Raw genomic sequence first — 15,964 nt, 5'->3', positions numbered from 1 at the left:
CTGTCCAACATAAATCAACTCATGTGGTGGTGAACCCCCAGGCTCAAGCCCTCCTTGACATTTACAATCAAACTTTGAAACTCAACCCTAGATCTAGTAACAGTGCTACAATACCTTTCAAGGTTGCAGCTCAAACTGATGGCCTATTACCACGACCTCTGCCAAAGGTTACTCGACGAGTAATTGGTCAAGAAAAATCACTAACAGCCTCTCCAATCTCCATGAAGCCTCACCAAGCTTTCGAACCTTCTTCAGTGAGCACCTCCGGAACTGGATCTGGATCTCCCCAAGCTGATTCAGTTACTATCCAAACTAACTGTTCCCCTACTTCCCTCCCACCCTTGCTCCCAAGTCCACACTCGATTATCCCCACCCTCCCTTCGCAAACAGAACCCTCGCCAGAACCCTCTCCTGAATCCTCTCCTGAACCCTCTCCTGAAGCTCAACTACAGAACCCTCCCCTTTCTTCTGCCCCAACTCATCTAAAACCTCCACTACAACCTTTTTCTGCTCCAACTCATCTTCATCCTCCTTCTACTGCCCTCCCAGAGCCTGTAACGATGGCCCAGAAGCTTAAAAAGGTCTCCGACAGATCGCTTCAGCGACTTGCTCCTCCTACTTACTCCTCTGAAGGAAAACCTAGAATTGTCATCCCAGACTCAGTGTTCGAAGAAGGAGCAAAAATTCGTAAAGACTTTATCATAGGTAGGTTTAAAGGAAGACTTCCAACTTACAAGCATATCCAGAGCGTCCTCAGTCACATGTGGGGATGCGGACAACGACTTGAGGTGCATTTGAATCACGCCAATAACTCCATGCTAGTAAGGCTACCAAATGAGTATATTCGAACCAAGGTCCTCGAGAAGAAGCTATGGTATATAGGAGAATGTATGTTCCTTGTTGCTCAGTGGGACTCTACTGGTGGCGCAAAAACTGACTTGGATGCTATCCCCATTTGGGCACATCTTAAAGGCATGCCCTTCGACCTAATGCACCAAAAAGGGATAAGTCTAGTGGCGGGCCTGGTTGGTGAACCAAAAGAAATGGATGAATTCACACGCAACTTGGTCAGTATCTCTGAAGCACATGTTAAGGTGGAAAGGAACCTAAATCAACCATTACCTTCTTCGGTTGAAATTGAACGATCAAATGGTGAAGTCATCACCATTGTAGTCGAATACCCTTGGATCCCTCCCACATGCTCTCATTGTAAGGGGATCAGACATGTTGTTCGTTATTGCCCTAGTGTTGCCCCAACCTGGACTCCTGCACAAAATCCAAAACCAGCGTCAAATAGAAGAAGTAATGATCCTTCTGTAAAGGGTAAAGAACATGCGGTTACTTCTCCCACTACTACTGCTCCTGCGGCGGTTGATATGGCGGGTTGTTCTAGTGACCCTGCAAAGACTCCCTCAGCCCTGACAAACGACAACAACAATGTCACTCCATCAAAAACTGCCTCAATCCAGCCTTCTAAAAATTCTTCTCCTGCACCAATGGATATTTCCACCTCACCCTTGCCTCTGTCAAAGGCAACTGTCTCCAACCCTTTTGAAGTCCTTGCTGAACCAGTCTACCATATAAACCCACCCCCTCCACCTTCCTCCACAACTTCATCTAATCCGCATCCCACCCCCTCCCCTAACCCTTCCATTGTTTCCTCACCCCCGCTGGAACCTGCAAAAACTACCCCTTCTCTATATGTGGTGTCTCCTCCCCCCCATGGGGGAGACTCCTCACCGCTCTTAAATCCACCCCAAACCCTTAACCATGTATATACAACCATTTTTTTGGAACATCCGAGGTCTAAACGATCTGGATAAACATCGACCTTTTTCTAACTAGCTTGCAACCCATAAGCCTCTTTTTGGTGCTATCTTAGAAACCCATATCAAGGAACCAAATTTGAACAGAGTTATGAACCTTACCTGTCCTGGTTGGCAATTTGTCTCTAACCATGCTTCTGATCCGGATGGTAGAGTAATCATCGTGTGGAAATCTCCTGCCAATATTACGGTTCTTCATCAATCGAGGCATATGATAACCACTGAAGTCACAATTCAGGGAGGGCATAGATTTATCTTCACAGCTCTATATGCTCCTAACTTAGGAGACGAACGAACTGACCTCTGGTGTGAGTTGATCAACCTTCAACAAAGACTCCAGTTGGATTCACAACCTTGGCTTCTTGGAGGGGATTTCAACCAAATCATCCATCCAGCTGAGCACTCAAACCCGAATGTTGATCACTGGTCCTCGCGTATGATAGAACTTCGCGATTGCCTCCTGCAAATGGAGCTGTTTGATCTCCGTCATCAAGGTCCCTTCTTCACCTGGTCCAATAAAAATCCCTCAAACCCTATAGCAAAAAAACTAGATCGACTGCTAGTTAACAACCACTGGCTAGCTTTATACCCCAATAGTGTGGCTTCCTTCCTGGCTTCTGAAGTTTCTGATCATTCGCCTTGTCTTCTCAACCTGGAAACCTCCCTCCCGTGTGCTGGCACCAAACCTTTCAAATTCTTTAACTTCCTAACCTCTCATCCCCAATTCCTCCAAACGATTGAGACTGCATGGATCTTGGCTGGAACTTTACATCCCTTGGAAACAAGTTTAGCTGTTTTGAGTGCTAAACAGAAAACAATAAAGCGAGATATTAAAACACTTTCCAGAGATAATTTTTCGGATATTCAGACTCGAGTGCGAGAGGCTAACCTTTTATTAAACAATGTGCAGGTACAAGCGATGACCACACCTTCTTCTGCCCTATTCCAACAAGAACGTGCTCTTCACACTCGATGGGAATTCCTCAGAAAGATTGAAGAAGCCTATTTCAAACAAAGATCTCGTATCAACTGGTTAAAAGAAGGGGACTTGAACACATCTTACTTTCATCGAGTGACTTTAACCAGAAACGCCTTCAATGCCATAAGATCCTTCTCCTCGACTTCAGGCACTATGGTGGATGACCCTCTAGAAATGAGTCGAATAGCAGTAGCACACTTCCAATCCATTATTGGTCCCCACTCTCTGCCACCAATCGCTGTCTCTCTTAACTGGCTTCAAAGTATTATCCAATACCATTGTTCCCCTGAGCTGAAACAAACAATGATAAAGCTTCCCACGTCAGAAGAGATTAAGAGAGTGATGTTTAAAATTAATGGGAATAAGGCTCCAGGCCCTGATGGGTTCACCTCAAATTTCTACAAGACTGCTTGGGAAATTCTTGGCTCGGATGTTACTGGTAGCATTATGCAGTTCTTTCATTCAGCTTTCCTCCCAGCGGCTGTAAATGCAACTATCCTAGCCCTGATTCCCAAGTCCCCTGGTGCTTCTCTTATCTCAGACTTCAGACCCATATCCTGCTTGAATACCCTTTATAAAGTCATCTCAAAGCTCCTTGTCTCAAGGTTGAAGCATGTTCTCCCTGACCTGATTCAAAAGAACCAAACTGCATTCATTAAAGGAAGGTTGTTAGTTGAGAATACACTGTTAGCTGCAGACTTGGTCAATGGATATCAAAAAGAAAAAGGACCTAAGCGTATCACTATCAAAGTAGACATTGCAAAAGCGTTTGATACGGTTAGATGGGAATTTATATTCGGTTGTCTGCGAGGAATAGAAGTCCCTGAACTTTACCTAAGGTGGCTAAAAGCGTGTGTCTGTACTCCGTCTTTTTCTGTGGGCTTCAATGGGTCTGTACACGGCTACTTTAAAGGATGTAGAGGTTTGCGACAGGGAGATCCACTCTCACCCTACCTCTTTGTCCTTGTCATGAATTGTTTATCAGTCATGTTAGATAAAGCAGCTGAGGAGGGTAAATTCTAATATCACTACAAATGTCAGAGGTTAAAACTCACGCACTTGTGCTTTGCTGATGACCTTTTAATTTTTACTGATGGATCCCTTTCTTCTGTACTAAGTGTCCTCCAAGAACTAAAATCATTCGAAGAGGCCTCAGGACTTGCGATCAGTCTCCCCAAAATAAGTTTCTTTGCATCCGGACTGCATCAGCCTGAAATTGATCAAACCAAGGCAGCATCAGGCATTGCTCATGGCCAACTCCCTATACGCTATTTGGATATTTCTCTATGCACCAAAAAACTTACGCTGCTTGACTGTGCTCCTCTCATTCAGCGTGTGAAAACAAAACTCAATAGCTGGTCGACCAGAACTCTCTCTTTTGCAGGCCGGTTGCAAATGCTAAATACTGTCATAGCTGGTATCACAAATTTCTGGTGCTCTGCATTGGTGCTGCCAAAGAAATGTATCGACACTTTGAACTCTCTTTGTGGAATGTTCTTATGGAAGGGTTGCCTTGAGGGACACCATTCAGCGCGAGTTGCTTGGAGCACGGTTGTCACTGCAAAATCAGAAGGAGGGTTAGGCATACGAGATCTAAAAAAGTGGAACAAGACTTGTCTAGTTAAACTTATATGGCTGCTTTTCTTTAGATCTGGGTCGATTTGGGTAGCTTGGTTCAAAGAAGCTGTCCTTGCTGGTAACTTGAGCAATTTCTGGGTCACGAAATCAAATAGCCAACACTCTTGGATAGCGAAAAAACTTTTAAAGATAAGAGAAGAAGCTTACCCTTGGATAATGGTGAAGCTAGGAAATGGACGAAAGTGTCGCTTCTGGTCAGATCGTTGGTGTAAGCTAGGGAGAATGAGCGACTCCTTGAGTGGGGATCTATCTATAGGTATTCCCAAAAGTGCAGTCCTGGCGGATCTATGGAGAAGAGGGAACTGGAGATTACCACCTGCAAGGTCGGAGGCCCAAGTTAGTTATCAAGCTGAATTATCGGCTCTACAACTAACGGAGGAAGAAGACTCTCATACCTGGTGGATTAATGATCGAGTGAAGGACAGTCACTCAACCGGTAGGATCTGTTCAGCGCTAGGTGAAGAGTTGCCTTCGGTGCCGTGGCATAAGATTGTTTGGACCTCCGGAGGAATCCCCAAACACAATTTTTTAACTTGGTTGGTTGTATTGAACAGGTGCCCAACTCGTGACCGACTTTTGCAATGGGGATTGCAGGTTGACTCCCGCTGTTTACTCTGCGCGATTGGATCTGAAAGCCGTGATCATCTTTTCTTCAACTGCCCATACAGCTGGTCGCTATGGAGCAAGATCTCTTGCCGCTGCAACCATAACTCTGCACCTTCATGGACTGGAACAATGAACAGTCTCATCAACTACAAAGGCTCCCGTGAAGCAAGGAAACTCCTACTAATCGCCTGGCAGGCACTGATATACTTCCTTTGGACTGAACGGAATCACAGGTTGCATCGGAACTGTTTTAAGCCAGCTGATCATCTCCTCCATCAGGTTGATCAGCTTGTGCGAAACAGAGCCCTTAGCTTCCGTGATTCCAACCCAACTCTCACCTCCACTCTGCTTGGCCTCTGGTTCGCTGGATCGCACAACTGAAAGGAATGTTACAAAACCCTAATCTCTCGACCTTTTGCGATCTCACCGAAGAGTCATCTCTCACCATTCAATGGAAGAAGACAAAGGTGGTTTGAAATGGTTTAATTGCCACCCGTTTTCTTTTGGTTCAATCGTAACTATCATGGTTCACTTCTGGTTCATTTCTGGTTCCTTCTCAATGGGTATTTTGTAATCGATTATACCTAACTGGGCTTCCAGTATTGGGCTCTCTAGCCCAGTAAACATTTTATGTCTCTGTTTTTCAATTTCAATGCCCTTTAATAAAAAAAAAAAAACTCTTCTTCATTCAAAAACCTAAGAGCCAAAAATTGGGAAAAAAATAATAATAATGCGAATATTGTTTTTTATTTTTTTGCACTAACGGCTATTATTCTTATTCTAAAAAAAAGTTCACTTCAATCGGACAATAAAAAGTGAACTTCTGTTTTTTAGGCAAATATAAACAAACGCAAACGCATAGGAAACTAGCGTTTTGTCCTCAACGGTATGATGGGTTTTATAGTGTAGGCCCAGTAAGGTTCACTAATTCAAAATTAAAATATTTGCTTCTTTTTTGCCTTTGAAATAAGAGAAATATTCATTTTTCGGCCCGATATTATCACCACATATGTGTTGATGTCCAAATCAGTACAATTAGAGTATTTAGTTTGATATAAATTGGGATCGAAGTTTTATTTATTATATGGAAAATGACGGGCTACACTTGATAATTACGAGCTAGATTAGACAAGGGAAAGACTATCGCCGAGCTACGAGCTCGTTATTCTATATGGGAGAACCGGTTATCTTGTACGAATTCTTTCTCTGCTTTTTCCTCCCTTTGCCCGTACGCCGTACAATCACTATTTATAGGATACTGTGTCGGTTCGTCCTTCGAAAAGACCAAATTAACTCTCCTTTGGCCTGCTGAATTCTTTGGGCCTTTTCTGGGCCGGGCCTGTTGGGTGCAGGATCCACCCCTAACAGTATTCCCCCATCTTCAGTTCGTAGTAATGGCGGAGAACTCTAGGTCGTCTATTGGTCCGCTGGTTGTTCGACAAGCTCCGATTCTTGATTCTGAGTTGAATCTAAAGCATTTTAGCAGTGGGCATCCGGAAGATTCTTGCGGACAAACTTCGGAAAATCGAAGAGTCACGCATGAGATATCTTGCTTTTCGAGGGATGCTGTAACTTCTTCATGCGTTTGTTTCGGTGCGCGTGACGTCCGAAAGTTGTAACGTCGCTTCGATTCCTGATTTGCAATGATGATTTCTTTGGGAACCTTCCTTCCTCCTTCTATAAATACCCACCTTCCTTCATTTCTTCTTCATTTCTCTCCATCGACTGTTTTCTCAGCTCGTCGTTTCAGGTACTCTCCTCTCTCGCCTTCTAGCTCGTCTATATATTTAGCTATCCTTATCTTTCTATGGCTTCCCCCCGGCCCACTTCGTCTGATTCTTCGGCGGCAAGACATCATCGTCAGAATACTTCGTCCAATTCCAGTGAATCTACTAGGTCGGATCGTCGTAGGGCGAGATCGTTGTGAGGTAGCCCTGTTTCTTCTAGCTCGTCGACTAGTTCTGACGATACTAACTTGGCTGAGCTTCAACGTCGTATTTCTTCCGGTGCGGCCACCTCGACCTCGTCTGTCCGTCCATGCACGATTCCCTCTCTTATTGATGAGGATTTGGAAGACATGATCCCTCTGGCAGATCGCGTTGCTAGGCACGTACCTTCTCCAATGGCCATTGATCCTCTAGAGGTCGGGGAACATGCTCTTTCTTATGTTCCCAAGTCGACCTCTGACTATGAGTCAGCTCTTGAGGCGGTTCAGCTCGGCCAATTATCTGCCGACCCTGTCATCATTATTCCTGAAGAATACGAGCGTCCCTGGGATGTTCCTGCAGGATTTATCTGCCTTTCGGTGAAGATCTTCTCCGAATGTGGGGTCACGTTTCCCCTTCCGTCTTTCCTCATGCGATACTTCGCGAACCGCAAGGTGTCGATATCCCAGTTCGCTCCGGCCACATTCTGAAATGTTGTTGGACTTTTGATTTTGGCAAAACGAGCAGGTGTTCGTCTTACGGTTGATCATCTCGAAGAACTTACTCGTTTGACAGGGTCTGACAGAATCAAGAAGCCCGACATTCATTATGTCAGGTCGCGATCGCCTCTTCTTGTCAAAGGAGCGAAGGGGAAGACCTATAATTGGGAAGATTCCTATTTTTTCTTGAAAGTGGTGCCGGGGGTCATCGAGGATCTTTCGATCCCTTTGTTTTCTAGGTGGAACATTTCACCTCGTAGCTCATCTTTCCTTGTAACTTACTCATATTCTTTTTGTATCTTCGTTGCTCTCATTCTGTTCGCTTTTCACAGTTGCCGTTCCAAGGTGTCTCCTTCCCTACCCTTCTGCTTTTTGAGCTGAAATTGACGCGATACGAGCAGTTGATCCCTACGTTTTGCCAGGATCTGGGCAAAGAAAAGGAGGTCGTCCGAAAAAACAACGAGCTTCTTCCGGTACTTAGCGAGGTTCTCATTCGACAGGTAACTTCTTTTTTGGCTCGTCTAAAATGTTTCTTGAAGAATTATCAGGGGGTCGGAGTTTTCTAACAAGGTCGCTTGTTCAGCTAACACAATGGGGAGACTCAATTTGGATGTTCATGATGTTTCTGCCCGCTACCGCAAAGCGAGACTCAATCCGAGACTCGCTCATCCGGCGTCCGTTCATTGCAGAAATCTCCTTCAGCTCCTCTCGAATCCCGTTAGGCTGAGATTCGTGCTGGCAAAAGACCGGTCTCGAAGTCGTCCCCTGTGCAGCCGAACCTTTTGGCTCTTCCTGCTGGAACTACTCCTGACGGGAGGGTTATACCTGATTATGATCGTCGGAACGTGTTGACTTTGAACCCTCCTCAAAAGAGAACGGAGCGACCTCTGGATCGGGCTGATCCGTCTAAGAAGCAGAAGACCACGGACTATCGTTGGGACTTCAAACACACGTCGGCCACCCGAGCATTCCCGAACGATTACGGGGCGTGTACCAAATTGTTTCGCAAGATTCATTATGGGTATGCTCGTCTTATGCCGGTTGAGAGGATGAAGGAGGGAGATAAGATCATCGACATGGCGAGTACCGTCTTCGAGGTTCGTAGCTCTCCTTGATCATCGAGCTCTTTTTTTGGGTTTGTTTAAGTTGTCCTCCTGATTCGTTGTTATTGTAGCTCGTCGGTCGCATAAATCGTATCTCTTCTAGTTATGAGAAGCGAGTGTTCGATCTGGAATCCGCCGCTTCTGCTTCTTCTGGTCCTTTGGTCTTGCAAGTCAAGAAGCTCGAAGGTCAGCTTAAAGAGGCGGTTCGCTCGAACCAGAAGTTGAGTGATAAGGTTTCCGAACTGGAGCGTCAACGGGACGAGGCGAATTTGGAGAAGGAGGCTCTTCTTCCGAAACTTAAGTTAGCAGAGGAGTCATCTGCCCATATTCAGTTTACCCTTGACTCCGAGACCAAGAGGCTGAAGGATCGTTGTCGTGAGTTCGGTCAGTATCAGAAGGTGACTGCTTTTCGCGGAGTTGCTAGACGAGCTCAGAAGATCCTTGATCGTCACAAGGCGAATGCGGTGGCTGTCGACGAATCTCGGCTGAAGTTGCTTGAGTATAACCAGGCCTTGGGAAACATCCAAATGCTTGATACGCTTGTTGCCGATGGCCAGATCTCCCTTTTGGCTGATGGGGTGAAGGAGTGAATTGCCACTGTAGCATCTGGGCTAAAGGAAGAAGTCCTTAAAGTTAACATCCCGGATCTTCAGGATTGGGATTTCGACATTAACTCCATCTTCGCCAAGCCCGTTCCCGATGCTCTTGATTGGGTTCCTTTTCCGGGTGTCGTGGATGATTCGGATATAGGGTCATCTGATGAAGAAGGTGAGGACGATAGGCTGGAGCGCGGACCTAGCGAGGAAGCTGAGGATGAGGATACCGCTTCTCCCATGCTTGACAGCTCGACTCCTGGTGTCACTCCTCTTGCGGCGGATGACTCGAATGTTTCCTTTTGGACTTATGCCCGCTATGTCGCGGATGTCGGGCCATTTAAGGTGTTGTACTTTTATCTGAACATTTATTTGTTTGATGGATTTACTCTTTCATTGATTATGCATTTCTTGTTTGACTCGTGTTGATCGGTCTATGGGTGTGATTTTTGAGAGATCATAGTATTGGTCGCCTTTTCTTGGAAATAGCACCCTTTGTTCTATAAGTTGCATCCTTTGTTTCTTACTTCTCATCATTATTCTTCTCTTCCGTTCTTTGAAACATAACCTCATAAACAAATCGAGGTCGTTGTTATGCCTGTAACGAGGGGATATGCTGTTTTGTCGAGAAGATGGCTCGCAAGGGTGCTGAAGTTCCAGCGACGATCCTGGCTATTCGGGAGGAACGCCAGATGTGGCAAGAGAAGAACGATAAGCTTGAATTGGACGAGCCGACCGATGCTGACATGGGGATTGAAGCTTGATCGTGGGTGAGCGAGATGTTTTTCCGATTCTTTTGGTTTTCTTTTTCTTTTTGCCGAGATAAGGTCGGCTTTACTACTTTGCGTTTTTTTATCATAGCCGTGTTGGGGTCGGCTCCCGTGACTTTTGCCGTCCTTGGGTTGGCTTTTTTAATTTGAATTGGTTCCTTTCCTCCTATATACATTATTCGATTCGACACATACGAATGTTCGGGTGCAACACATGATGGTCGGCTTACCCTTGAATTGCGAGTAGTGACTCGACTTTTGTTTGTTCGAGTGCGGCAGACGATGGTCGGCTTATCCTTGAATTGCGAGTAGCGCCTCAGCTTTTTATTATTTGGGTGCGACTCGTGGTGATCAGCTTATTCCCAAGTCTGCGAGTAGCGGCTCGGCTTATAGCTAATGTCTAGGACATTGAGTTGTTATTGGGCCAGGGTAGCGATTGTATAAACAACATGTGCGAGGTATTGGCAAAAGATCTTTTGAAAAAAAAAAAAAAATTGTATTCTCAGCAGCTGTGTCCCGTGAACGGGACTACCTACGTACTCTCCGATCAGGAAGGATCAAGCCGCTCGTAGTTCACATAATTAACTAATTATAAAGATAGACCAGCTGGACTACCGGTAGTCGAGTCTCGCTTTTTTTTTTAGTAATAATAACGCTTCAGGTGCATCGAATTCCAAGACCGTGGAAGTGGTTCGCCACTCATGGTTAACAACTCGTACACGCCGGGGTGGACTACTTTGGAGATTTGGTAAGGTCCTTCCCAGTTGGCTACCATTTTCCCGGCATTTGGCTCGGCAGTGTTTTCGAGTACTTTTCTGAGGACGAGGTCTCCCTCGTCGAAGTGCCGGTTGTGGACCTTCTTTTTGTAGTACTTGGCCGCAGCGAGCTGATAATTTTGAATACGCAGAAGTGCCTTATCGCGCTTTTCTTTCAGCTCGTCGAGTCTATCTAGAAGCATCTGACTGTTGAGTGTGGTGTCCTGGACGAGCATTGTTTGCCGAAGACTTGCACTGCTGACTTCGGTAGGCGCCATTGCTTCCATTCCATAGGCTAGGGAAAACGGAGTTTGGTTGGTTGCCTGCCTCGAGGTCGTACGGTAGGACCAAAGTACCCCGTTGAGCTCGTCGGCCCAAGCACCTTTCTTGGCATCTAACATTTTCTTCAGGCCGTCAAGTATAGTTTTATTCGTCGATTCAGCCTGCCCGTTGCCCTGTGGATACCTTGGCGTTGACTTTCTTAACTTGATTTGCCACTTTGCGCAAAAGTCTTCGAATTGCAAGGAGATGAATTGCGAACCGTTGTTGGTGACTATCTCATAGGGAAGACCGCGACGATAGATGATGTATTTCCATATGAAGAGCTGAACATCTTTGGCTTTGATGTTGGCGTAGGATTCGGCTTCGACCCAGTTGGTGAAATAGTCAGTGAGGACTAGGATGTAACACTTCTGCCTGGAAGTGGGTAACGGGCCGATAATGTCCATTGCCCAACGCATGAAAGGATAGGGAGCTATCCCAGCTCGTAGTGGTTCGGTCGGCTGATGGATAATGGGAGTGTGTCGCTGGCACTTCTCGCACTTAGCGACAAACTTCTCACAATCGGATATCATTGACGGCCAGTAATGGCCGTGCTTTTTATTGGTATTGCCAAGGCTTGGCCTCCTGAGTGATTGCCTCCAGCTCCTTCGTGAGTTTCCATCATAGGCTCGGCCTCCTCAGTGATTGCCTCCAGCTCCTTTGTGTCGTCACCGTGCATACATAGCAATAGGGCGCCCGAAGCGGTCCATCAGAGTAAATGCTCTTTCATTTAGAGTATAGTGTGTCGCCTTTGTCTTTAGTCGTCGTTTGGCCCATTTATCTGTTGGCACGTTGCCGTCTGCAAGATATGCTTGAATCTCGACTCACCAGTCTGTTTTGTCGTCATCTGCAAGATATGCTGTTCTCCAGATGGTCCGTATCTCGTTGTGCTGGTGAAGAGTGAGGCATGTCTCGGCTCCCGTTTCTTTTATGCTTGGCATGTCGATGCTTTCCACTCGGATAATGCGTCGAAGGTCAGGATCAGACGTCGAAGCTAGTGCTGCCAAGGCGTCGGCCAGAGCATTGTCTCCTCGGGGGATCTTGATGAGTTCGAACTCATCGAAACGCTTGGATAGGATTCTGACGACGTCGAGTTATGCAGCCATTGGCTCGCTTTTCGCATTATATTCGCCACTAAACTGACTGGCGATGAGTTGAGAATTGCAGAAGGCTCGGATTCGCTTGATTTGCATTCAACTAGCGAGTTTAAGTCCGGCGATAAGTGCTTCGTACTCGGCCATATTGTTGGTTGCTTGGAACCGAAGACGGAAAGACTGCTCCAGGATTTCTCCGGTTGGAGAGGTTAACCGGATCCCTATGCCGGAACCGAGGTGTGAGGATGCACCGTCGACATGTAGGGTCCATTGTCCGTCAGACGGGTTGGTGGGTGTCGGCTCGGCTTCGCCTAACGTATTTCGATTAAGAAGTCGCCCAACACTTGTCACTTAGCGGCTGGGCGGGTGCGGAATTCGATATCATACTCACTGAGCTCGATTGCCCACTTCGTTAATCGGCTGAATTGGTTAGGGCTGTGCAGTATAGATCACAAGGGTTGTTTAGACAGTACATCTATGGTATGCGACTGGAAATATGGTCGGAGCTTTCTTGCCGACGTGACGACTGCCAGGGCGACCTTCTCAACTGTCGGGTAACGAGATTCTGCATCGTCGAGGGACTTTTTTATATAGAAAATATGTCGTTGCTCTCCTCGGTCGTCTATAACGAGCACACCGCTAATCGCTTACCTGGAAACCGCGATATAAAGGAAAAAGACTTTGCTGACCTCTGGCTTGGCTAAGATTGGAGGCAGCAATAGGTAACTCTTCAACTCATTGAACGCGTTATGACAGGCTTCGCTCCACTCAAACTTCCCTTTGGTCTTGAGGAGCTGGTAGAATGGCAGACACTTGTCCGTTGATCGGGATATAAAGCGATTCAAAGCGGCAATTCGTCCAGCTAGTCGTTGTACCACTTTGGCATTCCTCGGCGATGGTAGGTCGATGATCGCCTTGATTTGCTTTGGATTTGCTTCAATGCCTCGCCGGGTTACCAGGTATTCGAGAAACTCCCCCAATTTGACCGCAAAAGTGCACTTGGCTGGATTCAACTTCATCTTGTACTTATTGAGAGTGTTGAAGCATTGTCGAAGATGGGTGATATGGTCGCTTGCGCGCTGAGATTTGACGAGCATGTCGTCTATATATACCTCCATGGTCCGGCCGAGTTGTTCAGTAAACATCTTGTTGACTAGCAGTTGGTATGTTGCTCCCGCGTTCTTTAAGCTGAAGGGCATGACCTTATAACAATAAATTCTCTGGTCTGTAATGAACGACGTTTTTTCCTGGTCGTCCTTTTGCATTAAGATTTGATTGTATCCCGAGAAGGCGACCATGAAAGTCAGCAGCTCGTTGCTTGCGGTTGCTTCGACGAGTTGGTCGATCTGGGGTAGAGGGAAGCTGTCCTTTGGGCAGGCCTTGTTAAGGTCGGTGAAATCCACACAAACTCCCCACTTCCCATTCTTATTTTTGACGACTACCGGGTTGGCCAACCACTCAGGGTACTTTACTTCGACGATGGATCCGGCGCCGATGAGCTTCCAACTTCGTCGTTGACTGCTTGCGTCGCTTCTGTTTAACTGGCATGTGCGTCGGATAAGCATTGAGCTCGTGGGTTGTGACAGTCGGGTAGATTCCTTTCATGTCAGTCACGGTCCATGCAAACGTCGAGACGTTTCTTTTCAGGAAGAGTATTAGCTTGTCTCGCATGGCCGGGGTGATCTCCGTTCTGATATTCACACATCGTTTTTTATCAGTTTCGTCGAGGTTCACCTCCTCTGTTGCAGTGGAGCCCTGTTAGATTGCGGTTGGCTTTCCGTCGGTTGGTGACAAGCTGTCGTTGCTGACCCGCTGCTTTCATTGCTATAACTTCTTTCCCGTGCGCATCTTGTGTTCGATCAAGAAGCATGCCCTTGCGCTCTGCTGGTTTTCGCGCAGCTTGTGCACACCTTTCGGGGTTGGGAATTTGATGCACTGATGGTATGTCGACGAAAAAGCTTTCATCTTATGAAGCGACGGGGTTCCAAGGATGACATTGTAGATAGTTGGTTTGTCGATGATGGCAAATCTGAAATATCGAGCCATTCCTCCCACGAAGATCGACAGATCAATATTGCCTATCGTCATGATATGATCGCCGTTGAAACCGGTTAAAGCATGGCATTCCGGCTTGATGTCGCTTTCGCCGATCTCCAGTTGTGCCAAGACATTCTTGAAGATCACGTTTACCAAGCTCCCGGTGTCAATCAGGATTCTCGTAACTTAGCTCTCACCGATCAAGAGTTCGACGACTAGCGGGTCATTGTGTGGCAGATCTACACCTTCTAGGTCACTATTATCGAACGATATTGTCGTGTTCTCGGAGATGACCCTTGATGGCCAGGACTTCTTTATCTCGGCTTTCTTGGTGTAGTCTCTTATTGACCTGACCGAGTCGTTCAAACCTGTCATTCCTCCCATAATCATATTTATCCGTCTTATTGTTGGGGGACGTTGGTTTTGCAGCCGATCTGTATGTGGTCGCTTTTCATGATTGGTGTTATTTGGGGCTGCCATTTCGTCTTTGCTTTGGTCGGCAATTGTTTTGGAATCTTTTACGAACTTCCGAGCGATGTCGTTGGCTCGTTTGACATCGTTCCGTCCATGTCGGGCTGTTTTACTCCTGTCGGACTCGACGATTATTGCACCTTTCTTATATCGTTCCATGAGGATTGTTTGGAGGTAGCGATATTATTCAGTTGCGTGAGTGGTGCTTTGATGATACTCACAGTATTGATTTGCACTGCTCTCACCTCCTTCCTTTTGGCTCCATTTATTCCATTGTAAGTCCGGTTGCTTACCTTCGCTGACCGCGAAGGTTTGACGTGTTCGATCTTGATTATGAGTAAAATGTTGTCTTGGTTCGGCATGCTTGACCTTCGGAGCTACGACTGTTGGTTCCTTGGTGACGACACTCTTTTCTGTCGTGTGCTTCTTGGCATTAACGGCCTTTTCTTCTTCTAACTCGATATGCTTTGCAGCTCGTAGTAGTGAATCGGCTATTGTCTCTATGTGTGATAAAGACATTTCTTCCTTGAATCGAGACTCGTACCACAATGCATTCTTGAGTGCGATAATGGCTGCTACGTTAGGAATCGAGACGTGGACGAGGACGTCCTTAAATCGTGCAATGAATGATCGGAGCGATTCATGACGCCCCTGAGCCAAGGTATAAAGGTCGGCGTGCGAGTTCTTGTTTTGCATTAAAACGGAAAATTTCTTCAAAAATTCAGGTATCAGATCCTTGATGTTGTCAATAGATCCTGACGGGACTCGTGAAAACCAACTCAGGGCGGTCCCTGTCAAGTGCTCGGCGAAGACTTGACATGCTCATGCGTCATACTCTGCTGGGATGAATTGCAAGGGACCAAGAGCTACTCCGAAGGTTCGCAAGAAGTCGCGCGGGTGGATAGTTCCATCGTAGTACCCTAGCCTTGGCTTAGCTGTTCGTCGTACTGGTGTGACTGCGAGTCTTTGGGAAAAAGGCGTTCACTGGGTTGCTTCAAGTACGAGGTTAACCTCTAGTGCCCTGCTTGATGCTTTATGGAATATCGTTTGAATTTCTTGCATTTTTTCCCTGATCGCTTACAGCTCTGCGTCGGTTGCCCTGCTGTCCTGCTCATTGATTTGCACGACAGGACCACGCTCTAGCTCATTGGTTCGCAAGTCTGGTCCTGCTGGTGTCTCGTTGAGGAAGGTCGTCGGGTTCTGTCGAGCAGCATGAAGATGATTTATCTCTTCTTGGGAGCTGACTTGCGATGCGGTTAAAGCGTCGATATGATCATTGGTCCGCTGCTCCTGTTGATCAAGGCGCATTAGTATTCCGTGGAATAGCTCATCAATGTTGGAGGCAG

General features: G+C 46.5%; 1 long non-coding RNA gene across 1 annotated transcript; it reads right to left on the bottom strand.

The window, feature by feature from the left end:
* Positions 1,886 to 2,753, bottom strand: LOC109127058. Its single transcript, XR_002033785.1, has 4 exons — positions 2,716 to 2,753; positions 2,416 to 2,629; positions 2,128 to 2,333; positions 1,886 to 2,002 (listed from the first exon to the last, which is right to left on the bottom strand). It is a non-coding gene; the product is annotated as an uncharacterized LOC109127058 (long non-coding RNA).

This window comes from Camelina sativa, chromosome 10 (genome assembly GCF_000633955.1).
Source record: "Camelina sativa cultivar DH55 chromosome 10, Cs, whole genome shotgun sequence".
Lineage (NCBI taxonomy): Eukaryota > Viridiplantae > Streptophyta > Magnoliopsida > Brassicales > Brassicaceae > Camelina > Camelina sativa.
This window is presented reverse-complemented; position numbering and strand designations above follow the sequence as displayed.